Below are 23399 nucleotides of genomic sequence, written 5' to 3' on the forward strand. Positions count from 1 at the left end.
GAGAGATGCTATCAAGACTACAATTCTTCAAAGAGAAATGAACATTCATCCCCTCAGTACTTTTATATGAAAATGTACAGTTTGGCATAATTACAGCAGACCTGAATTCACCGAGCAATGTTTTGAGGACTGGTTATTTTGGACACCATCACCACTATTGTTGGTATCCCACATTCAAATGAAATTGGACAGCTGGCTGATTTGATTGAGCAGCCGCCCTATATTTGTTGGTTTTAATCCCTTTTCTAAAAGGGAGGTTTTCCTCTCTGACCCCCGACTCCCCCCAACCCCCTCCACACACAGTCTATACATTAAAACAAAGATCCTCAGAAAAAGCAAACCTTTGGTTCCTGTCAGTGCTGATTTGGCACAGGAAACAAGGTGATCTGTAAAATACTCACGAACAACTTCAGGCTCCCTGGGACTGTCAGAGCTGCTCTTAGAGAGTTCAAACCCACATGGCAGGAGATGACTGCAAAGTGTCAGCCCTCCTTCTGGCTCAGGGCCCTGAGGTGGGGGAAGTGAACTTGGTATGATATGCTCTAATTAACGTTAAGTTCTATGCATCAGATTATAGCCAACTACTTGCATAGCAGCTCATAAGGCATCCTGTACATTTCGGAGCAAGGAAAGGAAACCAGCAGTGACTTGGATTGAAACACTATCCTCTCTGACCCAAAGTTAATTCTAACACGTAGAAGATTTCTTACAGTTTAGCACTCTTGCAACCATCTGTTGATTCAATATCCTATCTCCTGCATGCTAAATGTTTTGTTTCTGAACAGAATGAGGACTCAATGCAAATAAAAGTATTTGCTCCTCCACCTACTTTCTCTGAAGCTGTGCCAGTGGGACCAGTTTGATGTGTCCTCCAGGAAGTCCCATCATCTCCTCCTGTCTAAATGGCCAACACATTCATCCTGGTAGGCAAACACTGATGTGGATAGGAAGAAAGAGAAACACATCCAGAGGGGTTCATAAGCAGAGCTGCACACGCAGCTCTCTAAGACAAGCCTGCTAATTCCAGACTGAGCTGGTGTTTTGGGGATTCTGATCCATCATCATAAGATATAAGAAATGTAAGCTCTCAGAGGTACATTTCTTGTAGAAATGGGAGAATATGTGGAAGCAGGACAACACCTTGAGGCATGGTGCACCAGAGCCCAGCCCTGTTTGAAAAATACACACTCACGTCCAGCTAGCATGCATCTGCAGTTGCTGCCATTGTGCAGGCAGTCAGAGCGGCAAGAACTCTATTTACAGACATTAATGTTTCAAACACATTGACTCGCAGCCAAGTTTCTCAATACAGGAGTTAGATGGAGGTTTTCAGAAATGCCCAGCTGCCACGAGCAATAATCCAGTGGCTACTTTGTGCCTGTGAAAATCTCACCTCCCTCCTTAGTGCCTGCAAAGCACCATTTTGCACTGGATTCCTAAATAGAAGCAATTACTCTTGCCTTGGCTCTTACAGAAAGCTAGGGCTGCTTTGTCTCCTCACTCCCGTTTCCTCCCATGGAGCCATTTCTTTAATACAAGTCTCTGTACAACACTTCCAGAACTTGTGCTGCTATAAAAATCTTACTTCAAACCATCTGACTCTTATTTCCCTCTCACTATATCTGAAAAAATTACTTTATGATATCTGGGGCTTATAATAGATGGGATGCATGCCAGAGGGAACAATAGGAGGAAATGAAAGATGAAATTATTAGCCAGGAGTTAAACAGGAGATGAAATTACTCTGAAGTGCTTTAGACATGAGGAGTCCTTTGTTTTTGGAAAAAGCAGGAAGATTCTCAAGACCAGGTCTGGGTGGGGAAAACCTCCAGTAGATAAAGAGACAATTGCTATCCTCTTGCAATCATTGCTGTTCCACCCCAATGTACTTTAAGGATAATTTCTGCCCCTGCACACCCACTGCATTGCTTCTTCCCCCATGTCCCCCTGTTAGCTACGATTCAACAGTCTATAACAAAAATTATAGCAGCAGAATAGGCAAAGTCATACTCTATAATACAAAAGAAAGCAAAGTTTTTGGAATGCAAACTCAAAACAGCAGCCACAAACTCCCCTGATTTAATCCTGCCCCAGCCTTCACACAGATCAACCTGATCTAGCACAGCCAGCAGGCTTCACTCACCACTGTGCTGAGATGGTGCTCACAGTACTGGACAGACACTCCTCCTCCACAGGCCGGCTTCTTCCCACTGGGGGCATGCATATTTAATTTAGTTGTATTTGTTACTCCCATTTAAAACCTCCTCAGCAGGCTGGAGAACACCTGTGGCCATTGGGTACTCATGAGAACCTCCTGTAGCTGAGGATGTTTTATCAGCACTGTGCCCAGCTGGTGGGATTGGAAGAGAAATCAATGCAGAAAGCTTATCTTCAGCTGGGGAACCCAGTTCTGACTCAGGCTGTATATATGCATGTTTTCATAACAAACTAAGGCACAAACCACAAAGTTCTGGCTTGTAAGTTTGCATGTACAAGGGGAAGGGAAACAACCTTAAAATCTTTCATGAGTGTTAATGTGAGCATCCTCACCAGTTGAGCTTCACTTGCTGAAGCTGCTTTAGAAGGTGCTTGCACCATGTTTATAGCAGCAAAATACTTTCTGACCACAAATATCACACTTGTGCCCTGCCATTGGCCTCTGGAGCAGCCCAAGTTAAACCAGGCAGGAAGGAGAGAAAACAAAAGGCAAAAGTAGGGGAGCTGTTCTTCAGTGAGGCTGGAGCTCATTAGATCAATGATTACAAAACCTGTATTTCCCTTAGCTGAAGCTTCAGGTCAGGGCAAAGTATTTCTAAATGAGCCAGCAGACGAGCTATTTTACTTCCTATGCCATTTTTCATGCTGTGCTATTGATTTTTATTTGGACTTTGCAGATATTTTTGTACACTGGATTTTTAAGACTATTTTTCCCTTTGCTCATTAACAATGCTACCCAAAGTTGAGCTACAGCAGCAGTTCCTCTAAAGTTTCCCTGGAATAAGTAGTGGTCAGGGTGACCTTCATTTGACACAGCAAGTAACATTCATTTCCCTTACAACCTGCTATAAAAAAAATATAGCTGTTACTATCAATGTTCTCAGCGTGATGAAGGCTGTTAAAAAAGTTAAAGTTATTGTTCATCTGCTGAAAGGCAGAATTCCAAGAAAATGTTTATTGCTCACTATTCAAAAGTGAAAAACTTTCCCAAATATAAATTTGCATCCATGTTGTGAGGTGGGAGTTGAGGATAACAAGGCATGCTCTATGATGTTTGTGTTTACAGCTGCTGTATCATGTATGGCTCTGCCATGCTGGGCACTTAGCACAGCCCTGCCCCTTCCACGAGCTTATGAATCACAGTTGCTTTTCTGCAACCACTCTTTTTGCACTGAAGAACGCATCTTGCATCTGCTCTATGTCCTGTAGTGACAGATCTATTAACTCTTCAGTGCCTTCCCATTGTCTGCTGGCAGCAAGCAGAACCTCTGGGTGTTGTCTGGCCTTTGGTAGCTTTGTAAAGCCTTGCTCTGAGCCCAGCTCCTCTTCACAACCTGAGGATGAACCTGTTTTTACAAAATTTCCATGTAATATATCCTCAATGGGCTTTTGACATAATGTTATGCAAATCTTTGCTTCCCTAGAGAAGAATTGAAGAAAATAAGCTGAGAACTATTCCAGACAGGAATGTTACGTGTGAAAAATACATTAGAGTAGTTTAAGAGAGGATATTAAGGATGAATCTGAAACAGAGCATTATTTCACATTAAGTAAATAGACCATCTCTGTTGCATACTTAATTTACCTATTGAAGCTGGAAAGCATATATTCTTGTATTTCTTAGCATTGCTCCTTGCTGCACAGCATACAGTTTTTGGCTCAATCAGTGTCTGTGAGGAATATACCATGAATGATCACTGAGTACAGGAGAAAAACTGGGTAAAGGCTCGATGACTGAGCTGACACTCAACACAGTAACTACCACAGACACTGTCACTTCCAATCTGCTTGGAAATACGTTCTCAAAATGGAGTAAATTTCTATTCCAGCAGTGTTTATTTCTGCAGGTTTTGCTTGTCCTTCCTCTTAATAAAACTGCAAATGGTGTCTGATCTCCCTGGGTACCCTTTAGCTATCTGTGGTCTTCTCTGTATTTCTGCTGGTATAAATCACACTGTGCTACTGAATGCCACTGCAGAAGGGGTAGGGGCACGGTCACTGTGTCCAGCATCATCACCTGTTGGTTTTCATGGGGGAAGCCATGAATGCTGTCTTGTGGGAGCTGGAGGACTCAACCATATACAAAACCTGAAAATCCATCCCAGTCACATTTCTTCAGTTCAGCCTTAGCCATCTCCTAGATTTATAAGCCTCTGTTGAGCAGTTCTGTTCATAGAAAAGCACCCTGGCTAACACCACCTTCACATGCAGCATGATGCTTTTGATTTAATCTTGATAATTGTTTTTGTCCAGGAATTCAAAGCTCACTTGTCAGGGGCATTGATTTATAGCACATGGCATGAAAGATCCTATTAGGAAGATTTGCAGTTAGGGGACTGAAGCATTATTTATTGGGGTTTCAGTAGTAAATGGCAACTTTTCATCCAGCACCTGTGAATGGGCAAGCAGTCCATGTTATCCACATTCACTGCCATGTTTCCTTCTTTTATTTATATGTCTGCTCTCACCAGATTTAAATACGTAATAATTACAGGTAGCTAATGACATAAATTTAAAGAAGACTTGAACACTCTCAACTGTAAATGGAAAGAAGGTAAGAGGGGCAAGTACTTCTAGCACTGAGCATATCTAACACCTGAATCTCTAGACAAAAGGACACAGGACTTACCAGCTCTCAATTTAATCAGCCAAATGCCCGGAAATGGATATGTTGAGCACTGACATACAACATTTATTTTTATGGATCTTAAGAATATACACATATTTGAACACAGATTGCCTCTCATACACCATACACTACTGCTTATCTGCCCCACTCGTGGCTTCTATGGAATGGGCACCATGCTCAGCTGTGCTGCTTCACTTCCCTCTTGTCTCCTTTAAAATCCAGCCTGTGGCATATCTGCTTTTTCTCTCTGCTTCCACCAGGGTGTAAATGCTGCAGGAGAAATGGCTTATTAATTATTTGTCAATTGGAGTTACTAAACAAGGGAAGGCCCACATGCACAAGGGAGAGGCAGCAGAGGACCTGGTGGGTTTGAGGGGTCAAGAAACTCTCCAGAGCTCAGACTGCTGGGGACAGCTCCAAACAGATGTTACACAGACAAGATTTACATCTTCTGGGCTGTGACACCACTCTTCTCTGCTAACCATCAAGCTGGAGACACTGTCCTTCATTTACTGCCTCAACCAAAATGAGGAATTTCTGGATTCAGAAGGATTTGGTTGTTTAAATGGATTCACAGACTAACTTTCATCAAGTTGATCTGGATATGGTCCATTCCCAGGTTTTGATGACAAAACATAGACTGTAAATCCATGCTGTTTGTTCAGCAGCCCATCACTTACACCACGGACCAGCAGCTGCCCTGGTTCCGTGGCTCTGGACAGTCACATATTCGAGCCATTCATTTCCCTCTCTCATACAAAGGCTTTTGTATCCCATGTTGGAGGAAAGCTTGGGTCTGAGATAAATACTGCCTTTTCCTCTGCACCTTACTCTGAGGTCCCATCATTTTTCACAGTTTAAACAGGACTAGCCTCTTCCAGAGTGCACTCAGGATCCCAATGAGCAGCACATAGGAAATGAGGGGAAGGATGCTGGCAATTCCATGGCATCTTTTATAATAGATGGGGTCTTAACCCCAGTGTCCTGGATAAACTCCAGTTCTGGTAATTGCATTCTGCATAGTTAAAATCCCCCTGCAGTTTCAAATGAATCCATTATTTTTCACTTCCTTCCCTAAATTGCTGTGCAGCCTTGCTTTGTGCTGCTGAAGAGTTGCTTTGTTTCACCTGAGGGATGATGGCATTTCATGGCTGCATGAAATGGGCCTGAGTGCACAGTTCATACAACAGACAGGGAAGCACTTTGGGATTATTCATAATTAAGTATCCGCTCCCTGCAAATGAATGGGTTTGGGTGAAGCAGCACAAACACAAAGCACTGCTTCTCTCTGCACTTGGAAGTTGGTAATACAAAATGTATAGGGCAGCAAGAGACAGAAGTTCCTAAAATTCCCCTCAGCCAGCAAAGCATGAGAGCTTCAAGTGACTGTTTCAGTCTGTACTTTCCCATATTGTTATTGATTAATTGCCCTACTTCAATTTCCTTGTTCTAAATGGAAACATTACAATCATAACTCCAATCTCTGGCCGCGGTACAGACTGATTTTAAATCTTTAAATTGTGTCAGTGGGAGGAGGTGATGGGGGGGTGGAAGGAAAGCTTTTTATTCTTATTATTAATCTTCATGTGTTCCAGGACTTACTAATTCCCCCCAGATGTAGAGAAACCACGAGGTATTTCTGCTCCAGCCGAACCCAGGAGATCCCTCAGCATCATAAGCTTGCTCTTGTCCCAGCAGTGCATCCTGGTAAGAAACAAGAGGATATTCCACAAGCACCAGAATGTGCCAGGCTTTCTGGAGCAGAGCCAGTGGCCTTTCTCAGCTCCAGCTGGTTGAGTTATAACTTTGTTCCCCATTAGGATTTGGGCTCAACCTTATTGTATTCATTGTCTGTGGCTTTGCAAGAATGCAACAGTCATCTTCTGAGCTTCCAGCCTGTTCTGGAAGGAGCTGATTCCACCTCATAGCTCTGTGTCCCATGCAAGAGATGCTTTCTAGGAGAAAAGCAAGGGAGAAAAATTGCCAGGACTCCCATCCTTAGAAAAAACATCATTTAGATAGTATTATTCCCCAACCCAAAAGCGTTACCCAAAAAGCAGAAGGTCAATAGAGCAGTGTAAGCAGATGGCTTCTGCTCCTTCTCTTCAAGGTAGGTCCCAGTCACCTTTTTGGCATTATTTTGATGTAGACTAGGAATTAAATCAATAGAAAGAATATAGAAAATTAAGTATGATGTAGCATCTTGAATGGAAAAGTTTAAGCCGAGACAGAAAATGCCAGTTTAGGAGCCACATATGCATCTCATTTAGAAAAAAATCTGTACTCTTATTAAAGTAGCCACAATGAGAGTATTAGCTACAAATTAGGTATGTACTGGGGAGCAAGCTCTCTGTAGAGCATGGAGGAGGAGCAGCATGGTTTACACTCGGAGGCAGATCAAATGAAAGCTGAAAGATTGGAGTGCTAAGCAAAGTCAGCTCAGGACCCAACTGAACTTCAATGGTATTTTATACATAAACAATATTTTATCCACAAACCACAGCATTTTAAGAACAATCCTCTAGCAAAGAAAATGTCAAAGTGTAAATAAGGTCTTTCCCTGAAGATCTGGAGGGACAAGGGACCCAGAACAGTCACCAAACTGCAGTTGACAGTGTGCCTCCTGATGCCACGCTGTGCACACACAGCACTGCTCCCATGTGGCTGAAGGGGAACCCCAAAGCCCAGCTGTGGGTTTGACTGCTCTCCCTGCCCCATCCGTTCCTTTCCCTGCAGAATGTGGGGCTGTTCCAAGGATCACCTCTCTCCCCCCCATCCCCCAACTCTTTGTTGTAGGGTGGGTGCTCTGGAAGAGGAAACAAGCAATGGATTTGCTACCCACAAGCTCCTTTGCCATGTAGTCAAGCTTGCTCCACTTCCTCCTCTAGGAAGGAGGTAATATTCCATCCTTATTATATTAGCATGTTATTGGCTAGTACAGTAGATTAAAATTAGCTTAAGAAAGATAACAGAATCTTTTCACATTGCTATGAGAACTGGCTGGAGGGAATGCAGAACTTCTCCCCCAAGCCCAACTACAGGTCTGATTGTAAAAGGTGGTATTTTCCACCAGTAGGACTCCAAGGATTTTGAAAGCTTTCCAAATTTATTTTATTTATTTATTTATTTTAAACAAAACCAGGAAATGAGTAGTGCAACTCATTTCCATGTTCCTCTCTGCCCTTTTTGCCTTCCCTTACAGTATGAAAAGTTTTTTTTTAAAAAAAAATAAAGGGAAGCAGGAAGCATAAATGAGAAGCTGTTCTGGAGCGCATTATTCTGATTAAAAGTCCTGTTGGAGCTTCAGATGAAGGATGTCCTTTTACCAGTGGTGTGGTTGGAGAGAGGAGAGTGGAAGACAAATCACAGGAACACCACCTGTGCCTCCAGCCTCACAAGGTTAATTCCATGGGTTGGTTAACCATCACGAGAGCAGTGTTTACACAGCCACCCTCTGTGGGAATCACACAGTACCTTTTTACCTAGTATTTATTCTACACAGAAGTATGTAAACCTTGTGATCCATTTTAAGCCGCAATCTCTTTCTGATAAGTTAAACAGATGGAACTTCATGAATCTCAAACCATAAGGTACATTTTCCTGTGCACATATCATTACTATGGCGCTTTCCGGCATCCTTTCCAGTTTTGCAGCATCCTCTCCAAGATGTGGAAAGCAGAACTGCATTCACTCCTCCAACCTTGCTGTAGAGGTGACACCACTCTCCTGCATCCCCACTCTCAGAGGCACAGCACTGCAGCACCCAACTCCTGGTTTCATTTGGTTTCCTTTCAGGACAGGAGACTATTTCCATTCAGTATATCAATTAAAAATAAATAAATAAAAATCATCAGATGCTTTTAAGACCTGCACCTTTAATTGAGTGTCGGGGGAGTAGTAATTCCTGACACAGCAAGTGAAGTTGTTTTGGATCCAGACTGATTAAAATGATCTTATTTAGCAAGTCTGGTTTAAGAAAACTTCTAGCGTGTAACGTTCCCCCTTGTTTTCTCCAGAGAAAATGCTATCTAGGCATATGTCTCAGGAAACAGCTCAGTAGTATTTCATACTACATGAGAATTCCTGTGCATTTAGAATTATCCCTGGTGATACATATGGATTCTTCCTCCTTAAATAAAGAAACTTGCCTTGCAGTCACAGCAGCTGTCTGTGCCATACCAACTAACACGCTGCTGAAAAGAGGTCACCTTTGCCTTCAGAAAAAACTTCTTCAGGAATTTCCATTCTACCATCACCTGATTCCCTGGGAGGGAAAAAAAACCCACATTAAGAGACAAATTTACAACTCCCAGTGATTCTGTTTCAAACCGTTAGCTCCCCAACACTGCGACCATAAAAGAGCTGTAAAAACAATTGCTTGTGAGAAGCCCTCGTGCTGTCCCATGAGTACTCAGCTACTTATTTATGATTGAGACCGCAGAAGAGGAGCAGAGAAAAATGCCCTTATGCAGGTTCCTTGGAGAAATCCTTTCTCTATAAGAAATGAGCATTAATTTACTATGTAAATATAATTTGGGGTCATTCTTTAAAGCAGAGACAATTACACAAGGATGGAAATACAAGCTCTCATATAGGTTGAGCAGAAAAAAACGATGTGTTCTCAGAATCAGCTGCAATCCATACTTTAATGCCCAAGACAAGCCCAGGGATCTCAGCAAATGCAATTTAAGAGGCAACTGAAACATCAATATCTATCTCCGTATTATTTTACTTGCAGTCAAATCATTATTACAGCATATGTCATCTGAGCTTGCCAAGAGATCTCACGTGACAGCATTCCATAGTCCACACTGACAAAGTGGGTTCAGGCTGCTGTGTACAGCTCCCACTACGGCCAGAATGGCTCTGAAGTGGCCGCATCAACGGTGACTGAAAACGGATCCACCAAAACTCACATAGGAACATCAGGTAAAGTTGGAGAAACAGAATAAGGCATGATACGTAACCTTGATGTTGCTTTTGCTGCTCCAAGGGGCAGCTCCAGGATTTGCTCCCAGAGCTGAATCCATTTTGTGCTTTGGTCAGTCATCATCCTCAGATGAAACAACCTCAGTGAGTGACTGAGCACCCTTCATGCAGCCCCCACTGCCATCTGAGCATTGCACAAGGAGACATCAGGCACCCTTCTGTGAGAGAACAGACACCAGCACTGCTTTGGAGTTGCCCAGGCTTTCAGTGTAGCATGATCCAAGTGCTCAACAGTTTAGCATGAGACACGCAAGATCTTGAACTGGGTCTTCTCAGCATCACTACAGTACAAATACTAAGCAGGAGTAAATAAACCCCTTTCCTATTGTGAGCACAGTGTGTTTTGAAGCATAGTTTTTAAATGAAGATTCTATAACAGAAATAAGATTAATTTATAAACATTCATCCATTAGTCTTCCTATTCTCAAGAAATATTCTATTTATCGAGAAAATAGTCTCATTAGACTCTGCACAAACCAATTATCATCTCAGGCTCATCATCTTTCAACTTTCATAGGTTCTTAATAACTGTGGAAGAGAAATTTTTAAGTAGCAATTACGATATGATCCAGATATCATGAGAGCACCAATAAAATCCGCAGTCTATTTGTGTCATTCCTCTTAAACTTCTTTTCCTCTTGTAGTAGAGAGTCACCCTGCACGAGCTCTCCAGTTAGCAAAACAGATACAGCAAATGTATGCATCTATATGCAACATACAAAATATATGTACATACATATGTAATTGTCTTGTGCAACCCTTTTCCACTCAGCAAAACCAGGGAAGATTCCAAAAGGTGCACTGCAGCTTAAAACTATAATTCTCCCAAGCTAAACAGCTCCAGGCCCTAAAAATTCAAGAATTCATTAAAAACATCACGACATGTAAAAATAATAACTCTTAAAGGCTGCAGAGTTTTAACTTCCCTTCTGAATTCCAGCCTTGCAGCTCTGCATGTTCTGTTTGTGTTCTGGAAATGTTTCAGTGCACTAAATATTTACTTCTTTCGTCTCCTTTAATAAGAGTGGAAATTCTCATGAAACACCACAACAGATTAACCTCAAATCACCCCCCCAGTATCACCAGCAACAAGTCCTTCAGATCGAATGAACAAGGAAGATCACCAGCAGCTTTCAGATAGGACACAGTAGACGGGGGGTTATTCATGCAGACCCTGTATGAGGTCTGTTATGATGAGGTCCCAAGAAGGGCTAATAATTTCTGCAGAGAAAACTGTATCTATGAATTACTTGGGAGAAAGGAAAACTGCAGCATCATTTCAGGGGCTGCTTTGAGGATCTGCCTGTGAAAGCTTGCTGCTTAGCAGAGAGAGATAGTGATACACTGCAGGACCTAAAGCTAAAGAATGGGCACCCAGGAACAGAAGAAAAGGAGCAGAAGGGCACCAAATAGTTCAAAGTCAACTTAGAGCATCTGCAAGGTCCTGAAGGAAAAAAAATCACTCCTCCCAGCAGGCAAACTTCACCTTTTCCTACCCAAACAAATGACATTCACATCCCAATGTATCACAAAGAGTGAACTGGTGGAGTGTGATGGATTGCCATAGCTAAAGGAAGAAAAAGGACCAAATTGGCTGTCAAGGAGCAGGACTGGAAGACTGTAGCCAGGACAAGCTTGTGCACAAAATGCAGCCCCAGGCTGAGCTTCACCACCCCTTGGGATGCCCCAGGCAGTAAACCCACAGGTGATCCTCAAACATCCTTTGGGCACTTCTGTCACACCTGGTGCATCAATCTACTCCACAGTGCTCCCTCTCCTCCTCTTACAGCCTCTGCTGATCAGTACTTTCTCTTGCATTTCAGGCTGTTGTGCAACACTGCTCTCTACATGGCACCTGTAGTGAGTAGAGTGAGTTACTACCCCTGGGTGCTTTGTAAAGCTCTGTGGGATGCCCGAGGATGCCAGGGGCTGCACACAAGCAAGAACTTAATGTTCCTGGAACACCACCTGCAAACGATGGTTACCAGGAGGTAAATACCATGTTTAGAAACCTGAAAGAAAGCAACAATTTCAGGTCCAATTTGAGGCTCAGTGAGGTCTTTCTGTTGACTTTAAATAAGGTGTAATCCATCCTGTAGCAAAGGTAGTGGATTTTTTTAAAAAGAAGTAAAAATAAACGTCACTCAGATGATGCCAGGCAATAAAGGCTGGCAACAATTGGCCACTGGGAAGGGAGAGTGAATAGGGAAAATGAAAGGTGACAGCAAACAGCTTTAGTGAACAAAACCCCACAAGACAAAGAATTTAGATGAGAACAGCTAACAAAATTAAAAAACACCAGACCTCAGGTGAGGCTGTCCTACCATCCACCCCACCCATACTCATTTTGGTACCTTTTTATTTTACTTCTTCTGATTTGTTTCTTGGTCAACATCCTCATGCAACACACCCAACACAAGATGCAGTGCACCCAGCCTCCCCTACTTGCCCCAAGCACAGTAGTGTTTGGCAACCTGCATTGGCATCTTAACTTTTATATTTTGTTATTATTTTGTTTATTTTCATTAAGAAGAAGACAGAAAAATAAGATCAGCCTGAAGCATGATACGTCTTCGCTTGTGATTGCTTTGACAGCAGTTTCAATGGGATGAGAAACATATTGCAGAACTATTTAAAACAGTATTTTCAGCACCTCCAGAAACTCCCTGGTGGGATTTCAAAGTCTTTGCTCACTACAGAGATATTTACACCCACTCCAGTCCTCTGGAGAAGAATCATTTCCTCAGGTTTTGACTGCGCTCAATAAAAAGAGCACATCTCTTTTGTTAGTGAAAAAAAATACCATCACAATTTCCCCAGAAGAGAATTGCTGTGATCCTCACCTGCTGAATGCTGATGTGGCTCTAAGCAATGTCATACAGCTTATCCAACACCAAGGAGCATTCCTCTCCTCTGTGGAAACAATACAGTTAACTTTGCTTCACCAACCAAAAAATGGTGGAGGACAACTACCTAGACAAGCACCAAAATGCAATTCCTTCTCTAAATAAAGCCTTCCAGCTTCATCAGACATCCAATGATTTGTCCCCCTAAGATGAGTAAAGCTGCAGAGTCCTCAAAAATTGAACCTGCACTGTGTGGGTGGGGAACTGAACCACAAAATTCAGCTCACCTGTGTGGAGCTGAGAGCCACAGGTGTTACAAACTCCGTGCACAGTTCCCACCCCCCTGCCTTCATCACTGCTGTGTGTTGTCATGGGCTGCTCTGAAGCTCCTGTCCTTCACCTGGGGTTTGGCCAGGTGTGACAATCAGCCAGCAGAGCCATTATCTTGCTAAATCAATAAAGTGACAAACTTCAAACAAGCCATTATAAATATTAGCAGATCACTGAGAATTTTTATGGATGAGTAAAAGGGAAGTTAATTTTTAGCGATCTCAGATCCAAGGAATCCACTTCTGGAGACATCCAACGGCTTAGTGACCGAAGACACAAACCTCTGCCTCCAGCAGTCCAGTCCCATGATCATGATCCATATTCCTAACAGATAATGGATGGGGATGTTACAAAGGGAGCAGACCCATGGCTCTTCTCCAATTCAGCTCTTTTGGGGCTTTGGATGCCAAGCAAAGCCTGTTGTCCTCCAAACCAAACTGCTGCTAGCCAAAGAAAAGTTACAAAGCAAAGACTCCTAAATAAGAATTTAATTTAGATTGATTAAGATAGCTATTACACATCAATTCATTTAAATACAAATGGATTATTTGGAATGTGATCATTGAAGATTAACGGCTCCTGCACACAATATAAATACATACCTAATTATAAAGTCAAGTAGTCATTATTAATTTTTCTAATGATCAATTTGTATTCAAACAACATAAAATCACCAATTCTAAGTCTCCTGCAGTCATGGTAATTGGGAAAAGAGACCATGATCTATGCAGAAATCAATGGGCTGATGAGTGCCTGGCTGGAAGTCAGAGCTGTGGAGTTGAGTTTCCGAGGCACACAACAAAACTGGGAGCTCAGATCAAGCAGGAGTTATTTTTGTTATATTTTGGTTACACTTCTTGTTTTTCTTTAAGCACAGCCAGAGAAAGACTAAACAAAAAGATCACCAAAATGCTTGCTGCAATTGGTATGTAGACGTGGGTCTAAAAGGGCACATGCTCTGAGCACAAAGAGGCACTGTAATACAACACCAGGCTATCAGACAGGTGATAGGACAAGCACTCCCTGCCTGCAGATGAGATGTTCTCAATTAGACATGCCTAAATGCAATAGACCTCTGCAGAAAGACAGCCCAGCAATAATTTCCATTCTGAACATCAGTCAGAATGGACAGAGCAGCAATGATTTAATACAGATCACTGGCAATTCTGCACACTGTCTTGCTGCTTGGCCACTGTTAGAAGGAAGAGACAGTTTGATCATACTGGCACATTCCATACAAGCATTTCACTTTCAACTTGCTGCCTTCAAGATGGAGCTAGCAAATCAGCTCATTTTCATAGATCTGAAACACATCCTCTTGTCTCTGGTTTGACTTCTACATATGTGTGTACAAATAACAATTTCTGCAGTGGTCTTTTTATGCAAAACAGTAATATATATTTTTTAATGTTTCATTTTTTTAGGTAGGGTATTTTGAGCAGATTTTTTCAGGATAGAGTGACAGTCTGGACTCTCTCATGCCACAGTTTACTGTGGTTTGCAATAGGATGCTCAGTCCAGCACATAAGCAAGGAAAGGCTTTCTGTTTCACTGGTAAATCTGTTCAGCTTCTTCATCTGGAAAGAGCTGAAAGCAGCATACAAAAAAGAATCATCATTTTTCCAGTTGGCTGAGGGAGCTTTTTGCTGCTCCTTGCAGGCACCACTGGATTTGTGATGTAGGGACTTCTGAATCTTGGTTGTTTTGCAAGAAAAAAACATCACCTAAAAGTTGCCAGCACTTTCGATTTTATTCCAAATCAAGAACTGGCATCTCCCCAACTCTAATTAACAGAAGCTATTTTTTGCCATCTCCAGCAGCAAAAACACAACAATTGGCCCAGAAGTAGAGCAGACACAGCTTCTGCCATGACCTGCTGGGCAGTCACCGTTCCCCCCATTGCACAGAAAAGGAAAAAAAAAAGAGGAAAAATCACACTGACCTTAATATATTTCTTTTTTTTCAGTGCAAAATAAATGTTGTACTAAATCACCTGCTTATCACTCACCAGGCATTTGCAAATAAATCCAGCCTTAGGTTTCAGGCTTGTCAGAAATTTTCCACCAGAAAACACTGATTAGATGCAATATGCTCTGTGGGAACATATTGATTCTGTCTGACCTTTGGGTAAAGCATGTCTGGCTTTTTACATGCCCATCTCCCCAACTTTTTGAGCTTCACTGCTGCCTGTTGTCCAAATAAATAGAAGAGGGGATGTGACTGCTGGGATTAGTACACAGCTCCTAGTAGAACCAGAGTCTGAGGACATGGAGAATATGATTTTCTCATGGGACTCCATGCAAAAGGGAGGTTGGTTGGGATTCACGGGGGCCAAAAGCTTGGGAAGGACCTCAAACGACCATTTTCTGGAGTCTAGCACACCTTTGTCCCTAGGACCAACTACACCTACACTTTATGCCATCCTTTAAGCCCTGCAGAAGATGGCACAGTCCTCTCCAGGGAATCAATCCCATGGTGCTCCATCAGCCTTGCCATCAGCATCCTCCCACTGGGCTGCTTCCTCACACTGCAGGCAGCGAGCATGGGTTCAGCCACGAGCTGCTCAGGGCAGGACACACGTCTGTCTTTGCTTTGTTTTGCCAGGACAGAGTGGAAGGAAACTCCATCCAGACCCACAGTCTCCCTTTACCCTTTAATCTTCAGCCAATGCAGACAGTGTCAGATAGTCTCCCAAATCTAAAAGGACAAGACCATTACTCAGAGAAAAGCTTTGTGGCAATTGCTTGATGTTTTGCTCATTCGGAAACTAAACCTCTACCAAAAAAATGCTCCTTGTATTCTGGGCTGCTGGCAGATCCCAGGGCAGGGCCGGAAGCCTTGGTGACATTGCAGCACTCCAAGTGTATTTTAGTCTTTAGCAAAATAGACTCAGAGCTCAGGGAAAAAAAAAAAAGCACACATCAAAGCACCGTGCCTGGTTGAAACACCCCTGTGTTAACATCTGGCTGTCGGCGCCCAATCTTCTATGACCAAGAAGGTGCAATTGCCATTGTCACCTCAATGTAATCCTCTCCTGCTCTGCTTGCAATTGCAGGCAAATGGGCCCCGCAGCCCCCACAGCGCTGCCTGTGCATGGTCTGGCTCTGCATGTGTTAGCAATGAGCCTGGCAGCCCATTCTCAGTGCATGAGCTCACTGCACAAAATGGACCTTCCTCCCTTTTTTATCCCTTGGCGGGGCTGCAAGCTGCTCCTGCAGCTGGGACAGTGCCTGCTGCTCCCTCAGGGCTGGTTTTCTGCTCAGGGACCTGCACAGGGAGCGATAGGGAGACAGGGGGGGCTGAAGCCATTATCCAAAGTTAAAGTTGCAGTGATTCCTTTGCTTAGGGAAATGCAAACTAAATAAGGAAGAGCACAGGCTGCCTTGCGTCGAACTGCATGGCTGCTGTCCTGCGCACATCTGGCATGTAGCATCACCTGCACAGCCCCTGGGTCAAGTCAGGTATTTTGGAAGCATATTGATAAGGTGCCACTTGTCGGAACTATCTGTCACCTTTATCTTGCCATAGCTGCCTCTGCATTTTGCCAGAATTCTGCTTTGGTGACATGAGAAACAGTTTGCAGCCCCATGCAGATAAGCCTACTGCCAACCATCCAACCACTTCATCAGTGACTCCAGTTGGTCTGTATCTGCACTGGGGGTATTGTAGTGCCAATATTTTCCAGACACAGTACAGCAACTGTGAAGTGTAAATTCGCATCAGCCTTCCTTTGCTTGACCCTTCTGTCAGTATGCTACAGAAAAGAATGGAAAATTTCACTGCCATATTTATTTAAAGAAAAGTAATTAACCTCATGGAGTAGGAGTGCAAATCTCAGATGAGCCAGCATCACACTTAAATGATGAGCAGAGCATTGCTTCTCCACCTGGATAGCCAGTGGAGGGGCCAGGTGACAGCAGTCACCATGCAGTGATGTCCCTTGGGGACAGGAAGCAATCCTCACATTGCACTTCACAGGTCCAGCTGCTAAATACTCTCCATCCAACACTCCTCATCCTTAGCTTCCCCCCATTCCAGTGCCCCAACAGCCAGATAAGTGCTCTCAGCTGTTCCAAATGTTGGTGAGCCCAGATTCAGAGAGTAATTTCAGACAGGAGTGATCACTGGAGGTCTTTGGGTTATCTCTAACTTCTTCCCTATCTGTCTGCTCTCAGCAGAGCTCATGTTACTCAGGGCCCAGTGCTGAATACCTGAATATCACTGGGATTCCGTCTCTGTTCTAACATTTGAATAAGTTTTTCCATATATCCACTTGCAGACTCCCTTGCTGCTACTTATGCCTCTTTCTGGCCTACTTAATGTGTTCTGCTATTGAAAGAGTAAATGCTCTGCTGGGATTTTCTTTTTAAAAGATAGGAACGAGTCATATTTATGCAAAAATGAGGGAATGTGGAATAGTGATAGAGGACTCACAGGAGATTTTTCTTCCAGCAAAGTATCCTACACTGCAGCAAGCCCAGCACTGTGAGCCATACACCACGCAGAGTGCCTGTGTCAGAGGACAACCAGCTCGCATCGCAGGCGCTGCTTACTGCTGGTGGGATAACTTGGCATTATTTACCTCAAATTGCTTCTACTTGTTAGCCATAACCACTGTTGGTCTATGGTGACCACCATTAGCCAAGGAAAGACAAATGAAATTCTTGTTTCATTCAGTCAGCTCAGTCATGGGAGCTTCTCAGTTTGCCAGGGCTGCCCAGGCTGCAGTAAAATCACTCGGGTTCAGCTGGGATTCCTCATGCTCACCCACTGCCCCAGCTGTGTTGTCACGCACTAAGGGGAGAGATGACCCCTTAGCAAAATGCCACAGAACCTAAAACTCCTGAAGAGAATGGAATTCTTCTGCAGCATTTCGTAGCCATTCACATGCAATGCAACACAGCCCATCTGTCTCCAAAGGCAGCTCCAACAGCTGGACTTCTGCAAGCACACCGAGATCCTGCCTGTTTATTCACAGCACAAAGTTCCTAGAAATGGGTTAATTATCTTTTTTTTTTTTTTTAATTACATGATCTCTTATTAAATGCCAATAATGAAAGGAAGTGTCTGCCCTGTAGATAAGATTATGCCACATTCGGAATTTGACTTTTTGAGGCAGCAGATAAAGCTCTCAGCCATTTTGAAATATGAATTTGTCATTCATGAAGGCAATAAATAATGCAAACGGAATGTGTGGTTATACTGACATTATCACCTCGTCATCGCTTAAAGGCACCCCGGGCATGAATATGTGCCACTATAACCTCGGCCTCTGTGATAAATTATTGCCCATCACAATCCTATCTAACACCAGGGAATGGATGAGCACTGGAAGGATATTATGGTTGTAGCCGCAGTTCTTTGCGGCTGCAATGCAATTACTGCAGCTATTGCTGAAGCAGTGAGGGATGCTGGAAAGTAAGGGAAAGTCTGCATCCTTCTGGGAGGTAATGTGTAAAGAAACCTTCACGAGTACACCCCGTAGGGGATTTCCTACCCTGCAAGTATTTAAACTGCTAATTAATTCCTATTAAAACAAGGTCTTTTGTGTACATCAAGAAGTGGTGCCTGAGGCTTTGCGCCCGCAGTGGGATATCCTAGGGCTTCACATCAGCTGAGGCTGCGAGCTTGGCTGACACAGCATGAAGTGCTGAGGAGTCCATCAGTGGCCTTCATTGGCAGATTGGAGCTTTGAGCTCACGTCCACAGCTTAAGTTCATTCCCAGGCATCATCCAGCCACCAGAAAATGAGACAGCGCAAAAGCAAGCAGCCTCCAGGCACAAATAAATTATGTATGTCTATGCTCAGCTCTTACTTTGCGTGTGCAGTATACATATTTCAAGATTCACCACCACAGTTACACATACAAACATTGCTTTGAGAGTCTTTCTTCCCTGAAAACAGGGAAAATGTTGGAGAGAGCCCACACCCTCAGATCATCTGTGGAAAATCAAAGGCTGACAAAGGAGCCTCAAAAGCCTGAGGGCTTTGAGTAAAAGAGGACCATGCTGTAAAAGATGAGGTTGCTGGTACCCTGTGGGATGCAGTGTTGACTTTGTGGAAGAGTTGCTCTTCCCATCCCTCCTTCCTGGGATGGATACCTTTATCTCTGCTGCCATTTAGGCACTCACAGCACTTTCCATGCATGCATTTTAACTTCTTCTCTTTTATTGCCCCATAAGAGGCACTGAGGAAAAACAAAGCTGTCTTTTACTGGCACAGCTTGAGATTGGCAAGTCCCTGTGTTGAAACAACCTTGTCCTTTATGGCAGCTGTTGGGTGGCACAAAAGCTCCCACAGAGCTGGGACATCTTCCGTACAGGATTGGTGCTCCTGCCCACTAACCCCAGATGCAGATGCTGAGTGCTCAGACAGGTGTCACACGTGCACTCCAGCACCCAAGGTAGGAAAGAAAATCTTGATGGGTAGAGAGAGATGAACAGCAGCTATCGTTTACAGCAGACTGCCATGGGGTGAGGGTGGCTTCTGGTGCCCCAGTGCAATATCCATGCCCTACACTGCCCCACAGCTGTGCCAGAGGCAGCAGCAACACCAAACCTGGAGATGAAGGTGCCTCTTTGCAAACAAGAGAAAGTAATCAGCCTTGAAGTGTTCCCATGCTAATAGCACCCTTGCGTGACTCAATTCAACGTAACACTGCCCTCTTGTGCTTCATCACATGAGGGGCCTTTGCAGCTAGATGACTTTTTATTCATTTCTAATTGGATGGAGGGGCGATTTACAAAGCCAGTTGTTCGTAAAGTGATGACCACGGTGTTTTACCCCAAGAACTCAAACAGTTTCTGTGTCTTGTCATGAGTAGCCAGCATAGTCCAGATACCCATCCACTCAGGGTGGGGAAATTAAAGAAAAACAGACGAAGATGATAAAATCAAAAGGGAAATAATAATAAAATCCAAAGGAAAATAACAATGAAATTACTACTTGAGGTAAAGGAACAATGGCAAACAGCATATAGAAAATTGCACCATTATGAAAACACTTAACTCACACAGTCTGTGCTAAACCATTTGAAAGCACCAGGTAATGCAGGAATCAGCATTTAATTAATACTCTGTTAAAATTTAGTCCTTTAGAGTTCATATACCAAGCAGAAAAAAATAAAACAGTCCATCACAATTGGTGTTTTACCTAGAAATAACTGCAACCAGCACAGTAATCATGAGCAAAAATGTCTGGCACTATGGGTTTTATTTCCTTTCTGTGTTGAGTGGGAATACAATCTCAAGATCCGCATTTGCGGATGGGCATGAAAGCATTTCTGCACAGTATAGGTGCTATGATAATAAAGCAAGGCCTTTGAGCCAAGCCAATCCATGAAGTCACGTCTCCTATTGCTTCACCCATCTAAAAGACACTGACTGAGATGAGCTTGGCCACTAGTTGCCCATTTATGGCAGCTGTGCACCCCATACAAGCTGTTGTTCCCAGGCCCCTAAAACAGAGCTAGAATCATTGGGAGAGCAAGCAAGCCTGCAGAGAGAGTGTGCACAGGAGCACACTGTGAGCAGCAGCATCTCTCTCTGCTGAGGTTTGTTTGCCAAGAAGTGCCCTGTGCTTTTACGACACCATTGAAACAGCTGCAAATATCACCTCTTCCTTCTGCAGGAGGGCCGAGGATCAGGTCTCATTTCCTTTCAATCTTTATCAGAAGTTCTTGGACAGCACTCATTTCCTGACAAAGATAGGCAGTAAAATCTTAGTTTTTAAAAGCATTGGTTGCAAAGCGGTAACCATAGCACTCAAGCAGAAAGTCATTAGAAGCTCACTGAAGGAGGAAGGAATGATGATCACAGAAAGAAGGGAGAATTGATAATGGCATAGGGGAAAAGGTGCTTTTCTAGCAGAATATCGAGTCCATCCTCGGTATTGCCATCTAACAGATTACTGCATAAGCAAAAAAATAGGAAAGAAAAAAAAAAAACCATGGAAAGAAAACAAATGAGATGCCAAGAAACAGGATGAATGTCAGCACCATTTTCAGAATGGTTTTGGAACAACCCGTCCTCACCCATTCGGCTACGCGTATAACTGTGTATTTGTGCCGTCCTCTCCAACATGCTCAAGTACGTGCTTACCTTCCTGCAGAGCAGGACTCTGCCTACCTGAACCTGCACAAATGCTTTCTTTAGCAGGATCCTTTGTCCCTGAGCCCTTTGAAGAAGTCTCCAGGGGATGAAAGTTCATTCAGAAGGGAAAGGACTGTAAGAGCACTTCAATCAATGGCCTATGAAATACGTAATCACCAAAGGTACTCCAGCTCACCCTGGCTGAAAGAGGATGGAGCTCATTTGCTGCACTACAAAGACATAGAAAAAACCCCACCAGCTCTCAGTTGGCACCGAAGCCAACTCTTTGCATCCAGGGGGTGGTCACACAGCTGTCCTCTGCAGCCCAGGTAGGTCAGTGCTGCTGCTCATGGTTGGGCAGCTGATATGAAGGGGACCGCAGCCCTCCTTGGCATCACCCAAATTAAATATTGAAGACGTTTATGTCAGGGAGAAACCTGGCTGAGGATTTGGGAAGCTTTTCAGACGTTGCTAAATGTACTAAGTGGCTTGCTGGCAATTACCTAGCATTGTCACCAGCTCAGACCGGATCTGGTTTGTCAGAAACTCCTGAATGCATTTTTCTAAATAAAACCTAGGTAAGAGAAGATGACGTTTCTTTTTTTGGCCAGGAAAGCTGACATTTCGGTGTTGACATCTCCTACTAAGTACTCATAATAAAGCCTCCCAGGAAAGACAGCCAAATTATGTCGCGAAGCTTTTATGGGGTGGAGTTTAAGGCGTCCTTGTGTGAACTGACACAGAACTCCTGCAATCTCCTTTTGGCACTAGCCAGGAGATATTCCTTCCAAAGTTACCACCACTCTTCTTTTATCAAAAAGTTTGATTCTTCTGATAAACCAGTTAAACAAAGTTGGATGAGAATACAATAGAGAGTGACCCACCTGACTGAGTTTTTCTCCCATTGAAACTGATGGCACATTGGAGGGCTGTTGAAGCCCTGGCTTACATTGTGTTTTGCAGTTGAAGATAACTTGATGTCGCAGCCTGTGCTGTGGGGGCTCGTGGATACTCAGCTCTTAGAAAAGGTTTTTCAGCAGCATTGTTCTGGAACATTTTCACTTATTTCCTGCTGTCTCCAAGAGCGTGCTTCAGATCCTGAACAGACTGCCATAAGAGTAGCATTCATGAGCTCAGGACTTGAGCCTGTAATGTATTTTTCCTGAGGCTGCACCTTAAGGCAATCTAGAAATGGAAGGCAGTGAGGATACTGATTTATTAAGAATGGTAGATTTGGGTTGTTGGGTTTTTTTTACTCAAAAAATTAAAAGAAGGAAAAAAATGTCCATTGAAATCCGACTTATGCTCCATTGTCTTCACCAAGTGCTGACACTTTTTACAAGTGTGCATCAGGACCCAGCCAACAGAGGGGACTGCCAGAAAGAACAACAGTTATTATTATTGGCCAGATTGTGTTTAGTCTTGGAATGAGAAACATATTTATAAGTGTCGTGAGTTAGACTCACTTCTGACTCAGCACTGCAGGTAATTTTAATATATAGATTGGTCCATTCACAAAGACATTTTCTGAAGTGCTTACCTCCAGCAGCAGGGGACGGGATTTGCTGACCCCACAGGGCCATCACTTATGCAGTGCTCAAAGATTTGAAATCATTCTGGTTTCCATGTTCAGCTCTTGGTGAAGAAATACACATTAATCTCCCGTCTGCAAAGCACCAGCCTTTGCACTGTCTCATCTTCTGGAGTCCGACCTTATTGTCAGAACAGGATTAATTTTGTGGTCCTGAGTACACAAACATTTTTCATTATTAAACATTTAGGAGCATGGGCACAGGATGCTGCAGCTTTGCAGGATGTGGGGTGGCTGTGATGGGGCTGCAGCCCCTGGGAGTCACAAGGTGCTACGATCCAAAAATCACTCTGGAAACCGCAGCATCCTGCAACATGGATCAGCACACAGAGCATGTATCACTTCTTTCTCTGGGTGTGGAGAGAGAAACAGAAGTGAAGCCAGCCAAATGATGTGGTACAAAGTCCATTCCAAACTGAATTGCTCTTCTCTGCAAATACATACATATATATATACATATATATACACACACACATATATAAGGAAGCAATTTCCTACAGACAGGTTTTGCCAAGCATTGTGACGAATAACTGGTAAGAGAAATCTGTCTGTAAAGCCATGATGGCTAAGAAGAAAGATTTCTATACATGCCAACTACACCATGGCCACATTTATAGAAATTCAAAATGTTGCCATGTGGCAACAGGAATAGCTATACACTGGCAGACATTTTTTTAATGTGTTACAGGGTCATAAATCATTTCCT

At 43.4% G+C, this 23399-nt stretch overlaps 3 long non-coding RNA genes across 3 annotated transcripts in view; all 3 read right to left on the bottom strand.

The window, feature by feature from the left end:
- The window catches only part of LOC116239433 (uncharacterized), a 49913-nt gene extending 47606 nt beyond the window's left edge, over positions 1-2307 (bottom strand). Inside the window, exon 1 of the long non-coding RNA XR_004169123.2 lies at positions 2144-2307. This is a non-coding gene — a long non-coding RNA (uncharacterized LOC116239433). The remainder of the gene's footprint in view (positions 1-2143) is intronic.
- A 2351-nt stretch (positions 2308-4658) lies between these two features.
- On the bottom strand, positions 4659-6990 carry LOC149916454 (uncharacterized). Its single transcript, XR_016469925.1, has 3 exons — positions 6896-6990; positions 6449-6801; positions 4659-5116 (listed from the first exon to the last, which is right to left on the bottom strand). It is a non-coding gene; the product is annotated as an uncharacterized LOC149916454 (long non-coding RNA).
- Positions 6991-7787: 797 nt separating this feature from the next.
- On the bottom strand, positions 7788-12812 carry LOC149916455 (uncharacterized). Its single transcript, XR_016469926.1, has 3 exons — positions 12679-12812; positions 8995-9110; positions 7788-8634 (listed from the first exon to the last, which is right to left on the bottom strand). It is a non-coding gene; the product is annotated as an uncharacterized LOC149916455 (long non-coding RNA).
- Positions 12813-23399: the final 10587 nt, after the last annotated feature.

This window comes from Phasianus colchicus, chromosome 11 (genome assembly GCF_987193195.1).
Source record: "Phasianus colchicus chromosome 11, bPhaCol1.hap1.1, whole genome shotgun sequence".
Classification (NCBI taxonomy): domain Eukaryota; kingdom Metazoa; phylum Chordata; class Aves; order Galliformes; family Phasianidae; genus Phasianus; species Phasianus colchicus.